Below are 20,647 nucleotides of genomic sequence, written 5' to 3' on the forward strand. Positions count from 1 at the left end.
CTCTCAAAGAAAACTTTATTCATTCTGGTTTCTTCCCGAACTGACCAAATATAACTATGGGCAACTTTTTATAGTATAAAAAAACTTTTTCCAACTTTAAATATTGGATTAGAAAACTTGTAAAACTTAAAAGAAAAACTATTGTAAAGCCTTTAAAGAAATTAAAATGCTATACCAAGGTATTATAAAGCTATCATTTGTTACCTTATTCCTAGTGAAATGGTATTATGCTACTTTCAGAGCTATCATTCTGAACTTTTTTATTGCAGTCACTGAAAAAAGTCCTGTAACAGAGATATGAGTAGATTAGAGGGTAGCACAAAGAAATTCAGAGCTATAAGATAAAATAATATAGCTATTCAGACCACTCTATAGGTCACCATTAGGAAAATTCAACTATATTGCCATCCCAGGAAGAACTGCATCCATTTGTCCAATGAAGACAAAAAGTTCTACCTCACATAATCAACCTGCTTACCTAGGTGTCTATTTTCTATAAATGAGACTAAAAGATGGGAGACTATTTTCTCTTCAAAAATAATTTTTTTAAAAAATAAGAGAATTATAGGCGTCCTTAGAGATTATTTATTCCATTAGCCCCATTTTAGAGACATGGAAAACTGAGACCCAAAGAACCTGTCAGGTAAATAATCATATCCCTGTTTGAGACCAAGCTAAGAACCAATCCAGCTCTCCTGACCCCTGATATTCTTATTTCTGAAATGTAGTCCATTTACCTGAGTTTGGGATGCTAAAAAGGTTTATCTTTAGCTTTTAGTTATTCAAGGGACAGACTGGAGCATTACCAATGGCACCAATTTGAAACATCTGTTCTGTTCTTACTCATACCAATCTACTTGTTTCATGATTTTTAAACATATATTCATTTGATATGCTCGATTTGTTAATATCTTTTTTCCCCCTTCAGATTTGTCAGTGAACACAATGCTATCATCATTTAATTGCACATGGGTTAATTGTAAAGCTAGGGGAAGTTTAAAGGAAAGGATCAATCCCCTTACTACAGAAGTAATGAGTTTCTAATGGTTCATTGGTCTGCCATACTTCCTTGCCTTCCCAGTGCTATGTTAAACAGTCTGATTTCTATGTAGATGTTGATCACTTGTCCCTGACAGTCGATCAAGGGCATTAAAAAACAAAAAAAGGAAAGAAAAGAGAAAAAGAGAAATCACCGCATCATATAAGCACAGTATCAGATCTTAAAGTCTGCATTTCTGAGGATCTGTATTAGTCGCAGTCTCTTGGTTGCAAATGACAGAAACTCACTTGCAATTTAGGCAAAATAGAAAAATTATTGGAAGGATCCTGAGGTATCTTCTATAGAAGCTGGAAGAAAAGGGAGTGCGGCTGAGCCGCAAGGACAACTGAAACTCCTGTCACCGTCTCTCATCTTGGCTTCTTTGTGCATTTTGATTTATTCTCTGAGACTAACTTCTACCACAGTGGGGAGCATGACTGCCAACAGCTCCCCTGCCTTCTACTCTCAGCACTCAGAGGGTGTTCATGCTTTGAAAGTCCCAGGGAAGAACATAATTGGCTCAGCATGAGTAGAGGCTCCTTCCTAGACAACTCCACAGTGGTTAGGCAGACAGGATACTAGACTTTTTTCATGGCTGAGAAAAAGGAAATGTGGCTTCCAGCATAAAGGAAAAGTGCTTGACAGATTAAAAATTAAAAATAATTTAATATCCACTAAAAATATTTTCAATTAGGGGGAACCATGAGAATATCACTAGAGACAACAGCAGGGTATAGCTGGGGCTGGTCTCTGTTCCCAGATTTAATATCTCTGAGACCTTGTGCCAGTACCTTAATCCATTAAGATCCCTTGACCTCAGTAACTAATTTGTAAAATGAACATAAATATTTTAAATCATTGAAGGCAAGAGATTAGACCACATATGTGACAATCACATGTATGTACCTTAACAAAATCCTCCACAGAGAGTCAACTTAACCAAGGCCTAAGCTTCTGTGCTTTGAAATCCATTTTGCCTGGTTTGTGTCAAGGCTGCTCCTAGCTGATGACTGAAAATAGATGGAATGAATGGCAGACCCATTTCTGGGAGATCATACCCAGATATCTAATATCTTCCAACTATGGCTCAAATTCTCCCCAGCGACTTTGCTACATCTTTCTTAGTCAGCACAGCAACCTATAAAGTTTCAAGTCAACTGTCTCCCTCTCTTCTTCACTTAGAGAGACCATACATGGTGTTTCACCAATAGTCAGCATCAACTACCAGATGTGTGTAGGAGTGGGCTTTCAGATAATTCTAGGCCCTCATCACTAAGCCTCCACCTTCTCCTAACCCCCACACCACCTTTATAGACTTTCCAGCTAAGGCTTCACACATTGTGGAGTAAGACCCCATCTCTACAGAAAAATCTTAAAACATTAGCCAGGCATAGTGGCATACACATGGAGTCCCAGCCAGCGCTTGAGCTCGGGATTTCAGTGGTCCAGTGAGCTATGAGCATACCATTGCACCCCAGCCTAGGTGATGGAGCAAGACCCTATTTCTAAATAAATAAATAATTGGATAGATTAATAGATAGATAACATAAGATAGAATTTTTCAATAAAAGAAAAGCTATGACAGTTTCCCCAATTCATACTGTTAGTGAGTGGTAGAGTCCAGACTCTTTACTCCTTTCTTATATTTTCTCAGGGGTCAATGTTCCTGGGTTTTACTTGTCCCAAATCAGATCATCTCCTATATGACATCATTCTTATTTATTTGAAGAACCCCTCCTGTCTCCATTTATACACTTGTGTTTGGAATTTCTTAAGGAAGAGACAATTCCTTAGTGCAACAATAAAAGATAAGGCTTAAAACAAAACATGCCCAAAAGAAGAAAAATAAGGAGCTAAGTTTGTGTAATGGCTAGGAATAGACCCTATTCTCTTAGTACAGAAAGAGGTCAAGTGATTTATTTATACCTGGAGAGAAAAAAAAGGAGTGATGGTTCAAAGGGAGTTGGGCACAAAACAAAAATGAGGTTGCCTTAGGGCGGTGAGGTTTCTAGCTCAATACACCTCCATGGTTTACTCTCCCTTACCAGTTCCGATCTGTTTTGTATTTTGTTGTCAAAAGTGAAGGTAAAATGTGTTGTTACAACAGTAACCTCTTATCAGTCTGTGTCAGTGTCTGAGGGCCTGGTTGAAAATGGCAAGAATGATTGTTGTATCTAAAGCTGTTCTGTGAAGTGATGTTTAACACGTTTCCTTTTGAAATATTGTCATCCTGCCCTTCTTCTCCCATCTTTTGCTCCCTGATCCCATTTCATCCCAATTAATGTATGGGAGGTGGGGTGAGGGGCATAGTTTTCCTCAAAGAAACAATTGCATAGAGTTGTGAAGTAGATTAAGTCTGCCCAGCACTCATGTATTATTTCTAATTTTCCAAAAACTGCAAGAAATAAAATGACCAGTGTGTCCACGTAAAGGCTAATCGGAATTTAGAGGGCAATGAAAGCCATATAAATATAATTCCATTTAAAATTCTGCAAACTGTTAAGGATGAAGTGTTCAAGCAATTAATTCATTAGTAATCCAGCTCTAGGAATTGAATGAGAGGGCTATTGCTTGGGAATTTTATTTTCATTCCTTCTAAAAAGCAGAGACAAAAATCCTACCAAAGAACAGTTCCCTCCCTGAGTTCAATTTTTCTGTGTCTTGTCTGTGTCTTGTCTTGATGACACACACAAAAAAATCTCTTCAAACAAGCCAAACGATGTAAATTCTAGAGGCAGAAGAATAGCTAAGAATTAGGATTACTTGGTGACCAGTAAGAAAACTCATCACTTTCTACATGACAACACATTCTAAAATAGATAAAGTTTATTCTCATTATTCCTAGTACTTAGATTCTATAAAGTCACCACAAACACTGAATTAGCAAATACTAAATCAGTACTTCTAAGAAAAATGCAAAGGTAAGTTCCTGCAAGCAATTTTGTCAATTGATCAATATAAAATCTTGTTTTATGTGTGTTTCTCTTTAGAGACACCTTATTTAATATACATTGTTGACTCATTACCATCAGCACTGTGACTCATGCTTGAAAAAAACTTATCTAACACACATATTTTCTCATAAGGCACAACAGCCATCTCATGCTTAGAACACTAGATAATACTTCATGTGGGAACCATTTTAGGTAGCACCAACAAAAAGGTACACACAAAAAAATTAGTGCCCCAAAATAAACCATGAAAAGGACACTTGCTTATCGTTTGAGACCTGGAACAAAAACGTGTAGTACACCTTTGTTGGACCTCAGCTGGGAAGATGCATGCCAGGTGACTACAATTTTTTGCCACCCTGCTTGTGTATGTGTTCAAGAATTACTGCAAAAACATCTCACATATTGACTTTGGCGTTACAAATAATGTTTAGCAAGTATATGTCTGTGGTCTGAATGCATCTCCCCAAGTTTATATGTTGGAATTGCATAGGCAATGTGATAATATTAAGAGGCAAGACCTTTAGGAAATGATTAAGTCATGAGGGTAGAGCTCATGTGAATGAGATTAGAGACTTTATGTAAGCACTTTCAGGAGTGGGTACATTTTTCTACTTTTCTGTCATGTGAAGACATAATTTTCATCTTCGTTTACCCTTCCATTCCTTCTTTTGTGTGAAGACAGCATCCATGCCCTCTGGAAGATGTAGCAACAAGAAGCCATCCTTGGAAGCAGAGAGCAGCAGCCCTCACCAGACACTGAACTTGCTGGTGCTTTGACCTTGAACTTCTCAGCCTCTGAACTGTGCGATATAAATATATTTTGTTTATAAATTACCCAAACTGTGGTATTTTGTTATATTGGTACCAAGGAAATAGAGTGCTACTGTAACAAATGCCTAAAAAGGTGAAAGTGGCTTTGGAACTGCATAATGGGTACAAGCACAAAGAGTTTGAAGACACATGCTCAAAAAAGCCTAAACATCCTTGAAAACAGTGTTAAAAGTAATTATGGTGAGGTTTTAGAAAAGGACAGCTGTAGACAGACCCTAAATTTTATAAACTACGTAAGTGGTCATGAGCAGAATGTTTGTAGAAATACAAATAGTAAGGACCATTCCAATGAGGGCTTAGATGGAAATGAGGAATATTGGAAACTAGAGGTAATGTCATCTTTGTTACAAAATGGCAAAGAAGCTGGCTGAATTGTGTCCATGTCCTAGTACTCTGTGAAAGGCAGAATTTAAAGCAATGAACTAGGATATTTGGCAGAAGAAATAACTAAGCAAAGTGTTCTGTGTACTGCATGGTTTCTCTGATAGCTTATGGTGGAATGCAAGAAAGAGAAACAATTAAAAATCAAAATTTATGATCAAAATGGAAGCAGAACTTCAAGATTTGGCCATGTAAAATAGTTAAAAAATTATGTCTGGGAGAGAATACCAAGAGTGTAGCCAACCAAATGTTTGATAAAGAGATTAGTATATATAGATGGAAGCCAGATGCTATTTCATCAAGACAATGGAAGAATGACCCTGAAGACATTTCAGAGATCTTCAAGATTGCCACTCCTATCACAGGCCCAGAGTGCCAGGGCCTTGAGGGCAGAACAGTTTCAAGGGAGCATTCCAAGGCATCTGTGAGATCTTGGGGCTCACTGCCCAACATGACCTCAAGTCTCAGCTCCCCACATTCTAGCATACCACTCCTTGGTCAACTATGGCTCAAGCAGACCCAGGTGCAACTTGTGCCTCTACTCCAGAGAGCACAGGTAGTAAGCCTGGTGACATCCACATGGTGCTGAGCCTGCAAGACCACAGAGAGCAGGAGCTGTGGGGCATGGCTTCCTCCATTGAGATTTCAAAGTATGCCTCAAAGTGTCCCAGGGCCCAAGCAGAGAACTACCACAGGGGCAGAGCTACCACTGATATTTTCCACTAGGGTGATGGCGAGCAGAGCCATGGGGTCAGGACTGCTATAGAGGGCATCCACTAGAACATGACTAGTAGAGCCATGGAAACTGTACTATCCCCAAGACCCCGTAAGTATAGAACCACCAGTGTGCAACACCAACCCGAGAGAGCTGTGGATACCCAACTTCAACCCATGATAACTGCTGTGTGGGTCTTGAGGGTCCAACCCCTGTCCCAGTATGTCCTGAGAACAGGACATGGAGTCAAAGGTTATTCTCAAGCCTCAAGTTTTATTATTTCCCTTGTTGGGTTTTAGACTTACTTGGAACCTGTCAATTCTTTTGTTCTTTCCTGGCTTTCCTTTATAATAGGAATGTCTATCTTATGCCTATTTCATCACTGGGTTTTGGAAGTACATAACTTGTTTGATCTCATAAATTTGCAGCTAGAAAGCAATTTCCCTAAGATAAATCTGAATTTGAATCTCACCCATATCTAATTTAGATGAGACACTGAACTTTAAGGTTTTGAGTTGGTGCTGGAACAAGACTTTTGGGAATGTTGGAATAGAATGAATGCATTTTGTGTGTAGGAGGCACATGAATTGTGAAGGGAGCAGAAACAATGTCGTGAACTGAATGTGTTCCCCAAATTTTCTGTGTTGAAACTTCATGACCAATGTGATAGTGTTAAGACATGGGACCAGCCGGGCTCGGTGGCTCAGCCTGTAATCCCGCGCCTTTGGGAGGCTGAGGTGAGTGGATTGCCTAAGCCTTCGGGTTCGATACCCGCCTGGGCAACTTGGCGAGACCTCATCTCTACAATAAATCAAAAATTAGCCGGGCGTGGTAGCGCGCGCCTGTAGTTCTGGTTACTTGGAAGGCTGAGGCGGAAGGATCACCAGCGCCCAACAGGTCGAGGCTGCGGTGGCTGGGAGCGGCCACTGCACTCCAGTCTAGGCGACAGAGTGAGACTACAACTCAAAAAAAAAAAAAAAAGACATGGGACCTTTAGGAGGTAATTAAATCATGAGGATGGAGTCCTCACGGATGGGATTAGAAACCTTATAAAAGGGCTTGAGGGAAAAGGTGCACTATTTGCTCTTCTTCCATCATATAAGGATACAGCTTTCATCCCCTCTGGAGGGTGTAGCGACAAGGTGCCATCTTAGAAACAGGGCACAGCTCTCCCCAGACACTAAAACCTGTCAGTACCTTATCTTGAACTTTCTGCCTCCAAAATCGTGAGAAGAAATAAAATTTCTGTATTTTATAAATTACCCAGTCTCTGGTATTTAGTTATAGCAGACTCTGCTCCCCTCAAGTCTGCTTCCCACATTCTGGCACAATGATTCTCAGCACCGCCACTATGGCTCAAGCAGACCCAGGTGTATTTTGGGGCACTATTTCAGAGGGCATGGACTGCTAAATGGACTAAGACATTGGTGTAGATGCAAAAACTGAATGCACAAATAATGAGAATTGACTGTATCTTTTTTCCCCAGAAAGAGCACATGCAGTAAACAGCACCTTGGGGATAGTAGCAAACATAGGCATTGCCAAAATATATAAGATAAACACTTTTAAATTTTAAATACCTCAGGCACAGTTATCAAATCTAGTGACTTCTTGAAGGGGAATGTCAAACTGGACAGTGGCATGAAAGATTATTGAATGGTGGTAACATTGACTGCTTCATTTCTTGGCAGACATTGTGTGAAACCGTGGCCATTCTTGACATCCAGGAAGCTGGCAGAGTAATTGATTTCCCAGTCCTCAAAAACTAGTTCCTAAAATCCAATCTCCAGCAGCCCGAAGGGCTTCTCGAAGTGCCCTTCCAAAAATCCTCAAACTTTCAGCACATTAACCTTGAGAATATTAAACATCTTTCTAGGAATAAAACCCTGATCTATAATGAACCTGTTAAAGGCTTGAGTCAAGAAAATACTAACAATTGAAAAGTCAACAAAAAGCAATACTCACTACTTTACATATTATAGCAAAAATGTATGTTTCGGTAGAATTCTATACATTCTCTACACACAGTCATCCTTCAGATTATCAGATTCTTTTTTTTCCTCTCTTTTAATTTTTTTTTATTTTAAAGATGTGGGGTACAATTCAGCGTTAGGCCTACAAATGTTCATTATGCAGGTGCCCTTGTTGATGAAGTGTGGCCCCCTTCCCCTGGCAGATTCCCACTACTGCCAATCCCAACCCCCACCCCCCCAGCAGTTTCCCACTACTACCAATCCTTTCCTTACAGTACTATGATAATTGTTCAAGGTCCGCTTATGAGTGAGAATATGTCATACTCAGTTCTTTGTTTTTGTGATACATCACTCAGTATTATAGACTCTAAGTCCAAGAAAAACAAAATCATGAACTTCACAGCAACCTGGATGGACTCAGATTATCAGATTCCATTCTTTCATTTTTGTACTATTTTGTAACGTTTTTCATTCTTTCATTTTTGTACTATTTCGTAACATTTTTGAGTTGTAGGTAACTGATAGACATGTAAATTTTGTCTGATCTGATAGAGGATTAATTGACTCCCCTATTCTCCAGGGGGAAAATGGTTTTTGCCTCCATTGGCAATTCACTTCAACATTTTTTTGCTTGCCATATATGTTTGTGCTTTTGTAACTTTTCTTGTGAACCAGTTATAGTGGGTCCCTCTGTCAGGAAGTTATTTTAAAGATATGGGGTACAATTCAGGGGTACTTTACTCCTATTACTCTCTTAGTTTTCTTCTGGGTGCCTAGAAATTCAATTTAAAAAAAGAAAGTTTGACAGAAAAAAATGGTACACCATTTTTATCTTATTTATGTGCATGAGGGTTCATAGAAAAGTGAAACTCAACGAAGTGATTAGACGTAAGGGTTTACAAACCATTTTAACAAAGAAAAGGGACTTTCAGCTTTAAGGAATGATAAATCATGGGGAAATGACTAGGAAATATGTGGGAAAATTAATAGAATATAAAGTTTATTTTAGTAAGATCTGTTTATGCAAACTCATCTTGATGTCAATTCTTCATCTCCGGGGATAAGGGTGCGCTTCTCTTCCTAATACAAGGAAGGAAAACTTTACAAAGGGAAATTCATGTCCTGTTTTTAAGTAGATAAGGGACTGGTAGAAAATTTTTCCTGCATCTGTTGATTCTCAGCTGCTTTCAGTTCAGAATAATTATTTTACCAGAGTGACCCATTTGGGGTAGAATGTGCTAATCCCCTTCACTTCATATATGGGTGAAATAAGATCTTTAACACATTTCAGTTTTTAAAATCTGTATAATTGTTATTACTTGACCTTTTACTGCAAATTATCTTTTAGCAATATTTCCCAGACACATTTAAACCTGTCCCTAGGTCCTTAATTTCACTGTGCAGTGTGGGAGAAACAAGGGAAGGAGAAAGTCAGGTGTTTGTTAATTCTCATATATGATAGTTCTCATACTTCTTACAGGGTAAGTACAGTGTCATCTCTACTTACAGCGTTTTGTAATTGCAGTAAGGAGGGAGGGGAAAAGACATTTTCGAGACTGTTTCTGTGCCTTGAATGAGGATGAAGAAGACGGATACCTTAACTTAGTATACCTTGACTTTACAAGAGGCACTAAATACTCAGGACACATTAACTATACATGGGCACTTAATATTCATGAGGCTTTAATCAATGTCTCATTGGTGACACTCATCTTGACTCTGTGTGTTCTCTGCCCAAAAAATACAAATAAGTAGCGCCGTGGCACAGTGACAAAGGGTTGCAAACAACTAATTTCCTCAAAGATTTTTTTAATCTTGGGTAATATTCAATCTTGGTATAGTTCTCTGAGTAGCTTTCCAAGATGCCACTTAGAGAATAAATAACTGAAAATTATATTGCTAAGGAACCCAAGAGCTCCTCTAGTCTAAGTTGTCAAGAGCCTCAAGCATCGTCTAAGGGTAGTTACTGGCTACCAAATATCCAACTGTTGAAAGAACATTCTGGAATAGTTTTCTTTTGAAATCATATGTGAGTGACTGTACATGTGTATCTATGTGTATCCTGTATCTATGTCTATGAGAGAGAGAAAGAAGATTCTTCACTGCTCTGTTGTCTAAGTAACATTCCAGAGGAATGATTGGTGGAAATTGTTGAACTTTTCACTAAGTTTCTTTAACAATTACAAGTGAAAATGTAGCCGGGCTCGGTATCTCAGCCTGTAATCCCGCGCCTTTGGGAGGCTGAGGTGAGTGGATTGCCTGAGCCCGCGGGTTCGAGACCCACCTGGGCAACTTGGCGAGACCTCATCTCTACAATAAATCAAAAATTAGCCAGGCGTGGTAGTGCACGCCTGTAGTTCCAGCTACTTGGAAGGCTGAGTGAAAATATCGCCAGAGCCCAGCAGGTCGAGGCTGCTGTGGCCGGGAGCGGCCACTGCACTCCAGTCTGGGCGACAGAGTGAGACTCCAACTCAAAAAAAAAAAAAGAAAAGAAAAGAAACAAGTGAAAATGTAGAAATCCATGGCTGGCTAGTACTCCAGAAAATCTGAGCGACATTGTCAGGCCCCAACTAACTACAGTTTCTGTATTCCTTCTACTCTCTATACTTGGAGACATTTAATCACTATCTCGAAGCACAGCCTCACTATTAGAATAGCAATCATGAAACCATCCTGACCTAAAGAGGGTTCTTAAATATTACAGATCATTATGCCTCTAGTCAGACTCAAATCTTTCCTGCTGCTTACCCAGCACAGATGCAATGCCTTATTTCCAATAACTGGGCTTTAACTTAATTTCCAAGTCCCAATCCCTTACAAATATTCCTTTTATATACATACATTTGTTCATTAGAGGTTGTATAGTATTTCATCTCCTCCTTCCTATTTACACTTTGGTCTTTTTGAAGAGGAAATCCTTCTTTAGAAGTATTCTTAATGGGAAGAAGTGCTCATCTCCTACCTCATAGCAGTAAGGTGTTGCATTTTTTGTTTTCTCCCTGCTCTGGTCTAGCCATTGAAGTGAGTATATGACTTTAGTCTCAGCCAAACAGAGATGTAATGTTTATTTGCTTTTGAGAAAATTAAATTCTACCAGACAAATAAGTTTATAAAACATGTGCAAAATCTTTTAACACATTTCCCATTTAGAAAAAAAAGTGCAACTCCCTGCCGCCTTTATTTAATTTTACATAAACATACCCTTTGAGGCTAAAGCAAATCTTATTGGTTTTCAATATGAAAATAAAATATAAAAACTCTTATTGGAATTATTTTTAAACAGAAATTGTCTCTAATCCTAACAAGAATTAGAGAGAGAGTGGGTTACTATATTTTGTAATTCTTTTTTTATCTCAGGGTAAATACTGCAGCTGCAAGCACTGATGGCAAGTATCCTCTGGTTATAAAGGAAAAGGGTTAAGGTATTTTAAGTATAGGTAGGTAGCTGGTAAGGAAAAAAGCTTATTATATATAGGGAAAACCCATGAGGTGTGGAAATAAGAAGCTAACAAGTAGAGTATGCAGGTGTCAAACAGAGATAAATGAAAGGACCAACAGATGTCTAATATTCATGAGGCACCTGGATTCTAAAAACACAAGAGACTGTACAAGAGGAACTAAATATTTAGGACACATTAACTATACATGAGCACTTAATATTCATGAGGCTTTAATTAATGTCTCATTGATGACACTTATCCATGGCTGCCCATTAGCTAATTGGCAAGTTTCAGCTATGGCCCACTGTTCATGTCCCAGTGTGTCTCCTGTAGAGCAAGTGTGTGTCATTGGCCCAAGGTGTCATCCATCTGTGGATTTCTTTGCTTGAACCCCAATTCTAGTCCTCATCACCACACTTTTGGAAGACTGATATGAAAGAGAAAGATGGGATATATGAACATTGCATACTATAAGACTCAGATTCTGTGGTCTTTCCATTCCACGTGAACTTATCCTAAGTGAATTAACCTACCCCATTCCTTTTGCCTTTCCTTTCGTTGTGTCTTTCATGTTATTTGAGCATCTTAATTTAATCTTTGAATTATGTAGGTGTGAGAGTTCACAAGAAAATGTGACTGAAAGAGGCAGTTAAATTTGAAGTAAATATATTATTCTTAAAAGGAAAGGGAATGGGAAGAGGAACACACATGAGAAAACATGATTTTTAGGAAAGACAAATGGAGAATAGATGGGAGATATCATTTGGTGACAAAGTTTGTTTAGATATGGTGTAGAGACTTCTCATCTCCAGTTATAAGAGTCTTCTCCTGTTTACCCTCTGGAAGGGAATTTATGACAATTCAGTTCTTTTGAATTATTTTGGGAATCTCTGCTTTTTTTGGCAGATAAGAGATTGCAGGACCTCAAACACAACACCTTCTGCCCCAAATAATTTTTATTGCCATGGTGGAATATTCTGAACCTTTCTAGTCTATCCTATCATAGATCCATTCCATTTAATAAACATCTAAAAGTAGAATTTCTGATAATGGCTAAGAATTTTCCATACTGCTTGTACAAATGTATGCACAACAGTGAATGAGAGTTGTTTTATTCTACATCCTTACTTCTTTTTGTTATCATCTGATTTTTTAATGTTTTGCAATCTGGCAAGCATGTATTGATAACTCACTGTGGTTTTCCTTTGTCTAATTATAGAAAAGGCTGAGGACTTTTTCATGTCCATTTTAATTTCTTATTTTGTTAAATGCCGGCTTAGTTCCTTTTTACAAATTTCTATTGATTTCATATTTCATATATAAAGGAGCTCTTTATATATTTTGGATCCAGACCTTTGGTTGTTAAGTGTCACAAATAGCATCTCTTACTCTGATATTTCACTCTTTTAAGGAGTCTTTTGATGTATAGAGTCCTTAATTTTAATGTGGCACGAAAACCAATTTTTTTTATGGATAGCATTTTCTGTGTCTAATAAGAAAAGTCCTTCTTGACTTTGACTTCATGAAGATATTTTCCTATTTTACTTTCTAAAACTTTATAGTTTTACCTTTCACATTTAGGTCTTTAATCCACTGAGAATTGATTTTTTTGTAAATGTTCTTGCTTTTTTTCCAAGCCAGTTTTTCCAGCCTCCAATCAATTCTTCAAGTCTCCCATCACCTTATAATATATTTTCTTTTGGCTTCAGATAGCCACCATAAGCTTCTGCTGCTTTCACTCAAGAGCCTTGGCTGATAAAATGGACTACTGCCTTGGCTCCCATTCCTGGAGTCCTGCCTCTTAACCCCAGTCCAGTTTTGTGCCCCGTGACTAGATGCAGACTGGTCTTTGTCCGTGGTTTGGACTATGTCCAATAATTGCCATACTCTATAATCTTGTGCCCTGCCCAGCAGACTACTTCATATTTCAGAACCTGCAGCTGGATTGGCTCCATGGAGTTCTGTCTCACTGCCCAATTCCACTGTAAGTAAAAAAACCATGCTCCACTGATTCTCAAGATAGACATGAAATTGTGAGCCAGCCCTTAGACACCCAGCTGGAAGCGTGAAAGGCCCATAGAAAGAGGGTTATAGAGATAACACTCATAAGCCATCTCCAATTGACGTCATCCGCTAAGCCAGACAAGTAAAAGCAGGCTTAACTCCCAGTTGAGGATTTCAGATCTTATTGCCATGCTTTGTGTCTTCTATCAAGAGACCATGCAGGAAGATTCACACTTTACTTCTTTCCAAGTGGTTTATCGATTTGTGGATTCAGTGAAATGTGCATCAACTGCACTAACTATTCCCTTTAAGTAAGGGAGGAGGAAGGGATTCACACTGTGCTGAAATTAACAGGCACAACAGAACTGCCTCTTAGAGTTCAACCACAGCACAATAGATACACACAGTATGAGGACAATCTGGCGATTAAATAGCTCTACTTCATCCCTAGCGATCAAAACAGTGTGTTCTGATTTCTTCTTTGTCTTCCTTCTGCCCACCCCCACCCCCAGACACACGTTTCAAAAAGATTATGTGCACTATTTAACAGAAAATAGACTTCTTTTTCATCATCCACTTTCTCTTTATATCTCTAGGTTTTTTATTTCTCATTACTTTTTAAATGTGTAGTAAATTTTAAATCCTTTCTTCCTTGAGGATTATTTAATTTCACGTCTTCTCTGATTAAGTCATAATGTAAATAATGACTAAGAAAAGACAAGATGGCAAATATGCCACATTTAATAAATGATTTTTTTCCTTATAAAAAATGCAGGCACTGCTTCCATACATGGATATAGTTCCACTGACTTGTTACTTGTTTCTTCTTTTGATAATGAATAGATAATCTTGTTCCACCAAGTCTGCCTGTGGCTCTTGTAACTAACAACTAGAACACAACAATTTTATGATCTTTACAGACTTCAAAGTTATTTTACACAATCACTCCATTTTTTAAGAAACTACTAATGAGATAGGTAAGACCTATAGCATTATCCTCAGGTTCTTGAGAAGGAAATTGAAGCCTAGAAGGAATTAATAAGTGATCCAAAGTTAGCCAGTACTCAATTTTGATTTATCTGACTCTTTGGGCAGTACTCTTTCTAATATAATTGTCTTATATTGAAAGTTTCTTTAGATGGCTATAATAATTTCTATTTTATGCAAAACTCACATTCTTATCAAACTTGCAACACTAACCATATTCATATCTTCTTAGTCATTTTTCACATTTGGCTTGAATCTGCTATTATATAAAGACATAAATAGTAAGGTTTAATAAGTATTACCATGTACTAGAATTCGAGAAATATCTAGTACATTGAATACAATCTAATTTGAGGTGTGTTTGTTTGTTTTTTAATTTTTGGCCGTTCATGTTCAAAAATTATCTTACTCATTATTGAAATTAAAAATCAAAAGAGTGAGAACCTTTTGTATGCAAGCCCTTTGTACAGTGACATATTCCACTAAAATGTATTTAAACAAAAAAGGTCAAATTCAAGACTTCCATCTTTATTAGCATACAGATTGAGTAAACAGGCTTTTTGGAAACATATTTAGGTCTTTATCACTGTACAGAAGAGGCAGGGGATGGTTGGTTTCAGGGCACAAATCTGATAATACAATCTGTCCCCTTTTATTTTTTGAATACTTAACTGTTAATTTCAAGGCTGGGTGAAATTCTACTGCTTTAGAGATAAAGCATTTGTTTAAATAGGACTAGAAAAAAACATAAAAAAGAATGTTAAAAATGAATTATTTATGTATATTTTAAAATCTTCTCCTCTGGTTATCCTGTCTCTTAAAAGAACAAAAGGAACTCTTTTTTTGGTATGCTACAGTTTATTTAATTTTATTTATTTGTGAAATCATTCTTCATTATTAATATGGTCACTACCATGTGTTCCTTGTGTCAAACCATAGGCTGTAGCAATATAAGTGGGCAGTGTAGCCTCTAGGGTGAGCACAGAGGTCCCACAGGAAAAGAACCAATCACCACCTTGAAAGTCAAAGCAAGCTTACCTGAGCAGACGATATCTAATCCTTGGGAATAACAGGAGCACCCTGGTTTAGTCCATTTAGTGCTGCAATAACAGAATGCCAAAGACTGTGGAAGTCACAAAAAGTGGAAATTTATTTCTCACAGATCTAAAGGCTGGTAAGTCCAAAATCAAGGTGCAGCAAGTTTGATATCTAATAAGGGCCTGGTCCCCACTTTCAGGATACAGGCCACATCCTCTATAGCAGAAGAATGCTGTTCCTCACCTGGTAAAATAGAAAAAGAGTAAGAACCCTTTGCATGCAAGCCCTTTGTATAGTGGCATTAATCTATTCATGACCTAAACATCTCTCATTATGCCCCACCTTCCAACACTGTTGTCATTGGGGATTAAGTTTCAACATGAGTTTTAGAGGGGACAAAAATATTCAAACCATAGCACACCCTTACAATAAGCCCAATTTATTCAACTGTCCGGTGAACTTGAAAGCCTTCCCAGTGAATTCAGTGGAGTGTGATATAAAGGACTCTGAACTTTATTACTAGCATGACCCAGAATGCATCAAAAGATAACCTTTATGACAAGTCACGAAATCTCCAACACTGTTCATAGAAATTACCCCAAACTTCCTTATCTTGCTTAAAATTCTATATCTGTCTTGCTTTATTTAAACCACTTTTAAGTGTTGGGCTTGTTTCCCCATCCTTCTCTGGAGGAGTCATGAAGTAACTTTGGGAAATTTAGCTCTCTATAATTTTAATTATTCCCCTCCTACCATCCACACACAAGTTATTCCAATAATGAAGAAATTCAAAATTATTAAATTTTTGTTTTACAAAATGTTTCAATTTTGTAAGTTTTACATTTTTGTTATACAAAGACAGCATAAAGAAATTACCTTGTCTCCTCCTGAAATCAGAATACTGGCTCTAACTAGTTCCATATACAGTATCAAAAACAGCCAATTTCCATCTTGCTTTTAAAAAAAAAAAAAATCTTTTTTTTTTTTTTCCAGCTATGGGGCAGCAAAGTGCTCAGAGAAAATTGGCCACTTTCCCTTCCCGAGGGATTGAATTCTGGTTTAAGACTACCATGGAAGAGTGATTGACTGAGCATATAAAAGATCCCAGTTCTCTTCAGTGATATCTGAGGGCAAGTTGTCTAGGGGATCCCAAAAAATATTTTTCTTTATGATTAAAAGAGAAACAGACACCTGGTAAGAATCTTTTTCTTTTTTCCTCCCTCTGAATGTATTTGAAAGTTTTGAAACCCCTTTGTATTCCTTTGGACAAGAACGTGATGCTGTCTTGTGACCACAAATAGACAAGCATGACGACCAAGCCAGCATACTGGGTGTGGGAGAGTGAGGAGTTAGAGATAGCCTGGATCCTAGGTGATACCGCTGATCCATTGTGTAATCTTGGAATTTCTTTGCCTTTAAATTTTTTTACTTTAAAATACAGAGTTTTCTTCTGATTTAATCATCCTCTATATAGAATTCTAAAATCACCATTATCCTCCTGACCTGACAACAAACCTATTTCCCTGCCTAAAATGTTGGTTCTCCTTAAATCATTTAGCTCCAACTCACCATCCTCACTTTCCACTCATCTGGATCCCCTTCTAATCTAATAACACCAAGAAAACATATAGTTTAAACTGATGGACACAAACCCTGCCTTTGAGTCAACTGGCCCATCTTGGTCATCTGAGAGAAGATAGAGAATAAGGATATACTTATTGTGGATGCCTTTAATACCAAATAAATGAAAATAGAAATCACCTATTGCACAATTGCTTTGAGGCAGTAGTTTAAAAGTTGAAATACATAAGTATTTTTCTTTGAAATGTTCTGGTAATAAAGAGTTTGAGACTCACTATCGTAATTTGGATATTGATTTCAGACTCATGGAAAAAAAATCTGGAAGATGTGAGTCTCTCAAAGACCTAGTTAACCCAAACTTTAAAAACAACAACAAAAAAAGTAATAACTTTCTATTTCAATTCTGTGTAGTTATCCAAACCAAAAATTCCAAATCCAGAAAAGACTTAAGGTAAAAAGCTATTTATACCATCTAATAATAAACAATGAGATAAAACCTATTAAGTAGATTATGGTGCAGCCATATAATTAATACAGTAATTAAAATAGATTTTAACATTTTATTACATGGAAAATACTGATTTGTTATACGAGAAAATAAAATATGGATAAGATACATAATGTGTTTATAAGAACCATGTTTAACAAGACTAAGTATAGGGAAAAAATGACAAGATTTAAAATATTTCTAAAATGTGAAAACAGTGACTACATTTGATAGTATAAAAATGGTCAATTTTCACTTCCTTTTTTTTACTTTTCAGTACTTTTTAAATGTTCTTTTACAAAAGTTTATGAGCTGCTAAACTCAAGGCCATTGCCATACTTGGTTGATTGGCAGTTCTCTTTCAGTCATAGCCTGAAACTGGACCAGGATTTAGCAAATGCCCCCAAATAAAAAAGGCATAATTTATATACATCACATTAAGCTAGAAGAAAACTGAAAGTTTCAAAGCAAACAACCTAAACGTCCCAAATTCCCAGATGTTTGCTGGAGAGTAAACTAAATCACCAAATCTTTAACTGCCTAGTTTTGTTTTCCATTTGAATTTTTGGCTTTAAAGTAGCTAGATGTTGAAACAGCAGGGCAGTTAAAAATTTCTGAGAAAACAAAGCAGGTTGATCTGGCGGAGAAGTACACAAAGACAAGTTTGCTAAGTACCTATTCAAACTACATCTGTGCTAGAGCAAATAATTGCTTCCAAGGAAAGGTCCAGATTTTTAATATAAGCATGTCTGATTCAGTAGTTTACTAATGCTTGTACTGATCTAGAAAAAAGGGAAGAAATATTGCCACTGACACAAGATGAAAGGATGGCTGGGTTCCATTAGGATTCTCTTATAAGCCTCTAATCCTGTGTTGAAGGACCGCAAAACATCCCCTTAACCGGCAACAGAGACTGAGGCTTCCTAGAATAGGCAGAGTTGCTCAGTTGCCTTCTAATCTCCCACTTGCTTGGAGAAGTGCCAAGGTATTAACATTTAAATCACCAAGAAGGGAATTGGGTCTTGCAGAGTTGTTTCTATCCCATTGAGGCTCTTTCTAGTTATAGCCTCAAACTTCCCATGGGGATGGAAAACCCAAGTCTATTAGTATAAGAATCAGTTTACAAGGAAACAGCTGCAGCATCCTGGAATAAGAATGAGATGGGGAATCAGGAAGCCTCACTTCTAATTCTGGCTCTGCTGTTAACAACTTGGACCTTAGGCAACCCACAGAAACTCTCAAGTCCACAGATTCTTCATTTTTAGGAATTTGGCGGGTTGATCTCTCAGGCCTCAATGATACCATTTCCTTATTTTTAAATGTAACCTGGATATCTGCCACCTAGATGCCCATGGAATCTTCCCAGAATCACCCTTTACCTTAAAGGGTGGACATTCCAGTACTCTCTTCATGTGTTCTGCAAATTCTCTGACACCTCTTGCTCTAATTATCTCCATCTTTTTCATTTTCCATCACTTTAAATCCAGCTGTATTCTCTTTTCTCTACACATTTTTACCCCACGATGTGATACTTCCATTTCTTTTTTATCTATGCCCTTTTGTTCATTGTTCTCCTTCCTCAAAGCAAGCAACATAAGGACTGAAGAAAATAGAGAATTTACAATCGAGAGAGTATCCAAAGCAAAGTCGGCTTAAGAATCAAAGGATAAACTGAACCAAATATCCAGTCTTACAAGAGAGACCCAGCAGGGCGATGAAAGCCAGATCCAATAATATAAATAAATGATTAAATAAATACATAAATGTCAGAAGAGACAAATCTTAGAAGAATTTCAAATAGTTGATATAGACACTCTCTCCTTCAGGAGGTAGAGTTTAATCCTTCCTCACTTTTTTGAGTGTGAAAACACTTGGTGACCCACTTCTAAAGAACAGAATGGAAAGGGAAAAAGGAAAAAGTAATTTTACTGTGGATAAACCTCACAGGCACTACTTCAGTTAGGTGATCAATATCAATATTAATAGTAACAAGTCATGTGGCACAGTCTCTGGAAAGCATGTGCCCTTGATATTATCTGATTTTTAAAAGGCACATTGCCTCTGTGATCTTCTGCCTCAAAACCTAGAATCCCAGTTTAATCAAAAGAGAACATCAGAAAAATTTAAATTGAGAGATATTCTGCAAAGTGCCAGGCTAATACTCCTCTAGACAGTCAAGGTCATCAAAAACAAGAAGAGTTGAGAAACTGTTAGAGCCAAGGGGAATCTAAGGAGATATGATGACTAAATGTAATATATCCTGAATGGATAAAAGACATTATTGAAAAAAACTGGCCAGGCATGGTGGCGCATGCCTGTAATCCCAGCACTTTGGGAGGCCAAAGTGAAAGTATTGCCTGAGCCCAGGGGGTTCGAGACCAGCCTGGGCAACTTGGCGAGACCTCGTCTCTGCAATAAATCAAAAAATTAGCCAGACATGGACATGGTAGTGCATGCCTGTAGTTCCAGCTACTTGGCAGGCTGAGACTGAAGGGTCACCTGAGCCCAGCAGGTTGAGGCTTTGGTGACCGTGAGCATGCCACTGCACTCCAGCCTGGGCAACAGAGTGAGACTCCAACTCAAAAAAAAAAAAAAAGAAAAGAAAAAAACGAGTGAAATCCAAATTATACCAATATTGGTTTCTTAGTCATAATAAGTTAAGGGAATGTAAAACGTAAAGAATTGGGGAAACTATGTGAGGGATATGCAGAAATTCTTTGTATGCCCTTTGTAACTTTTTTGCAAACTGAACATTATTCTAAAATTAGAAAGCTTACTATAAAAATATCAGGTCCAAAACCAAGGGCTGGATTTGGGGGTTAAGCAAAGGTATTTCAGAAGGTGGGCCTGAAGAGGTTGTGGAACACAGTCCTTACACCCTTCAAAGAGGACAGAGGATTTACCCAGGGATGAGGGAACTGAAAAGCACAGCCTCTAGAAAGCAGAAAACGTTATTTACAGGGTTTTGCAAAATGATTGGCTCTTATTTTATTAAAAGTGTCATGCAGCAAGCAAACCAAATATCCAGAGAACTATATTTCCCACTGAGAAGCTCAGGACAAGCGATAGCCTCGGAACCAAGCATTTCTTCCTTTAGCCAAGCTTATAATAGCACACATTGCCCTTGAAAACATTTTGAGGAAAACCAGAAAGCTCTGAAAAAGTGTCTTGCTGAAACAAGGAGAAGTGACAGTGACTGACTGACTTGAACAATGCA

This window comes from Carlito syrichta, unplaced genomic scaffold (assembly GCF_000164805.1).
Source record: "Carlito syrichta isolate Samal-C Ts95f unplaced genomic scaffold, Tarsius_syrichta-2.0.1 Scaffold303799, whole genome shotgun sequence".
Lineage (NCBI taxonomy): Eukaryota > Metazoa > Chordata > Mammalia > Primates > Tarsiidae > Carlito > Carlito syrichta.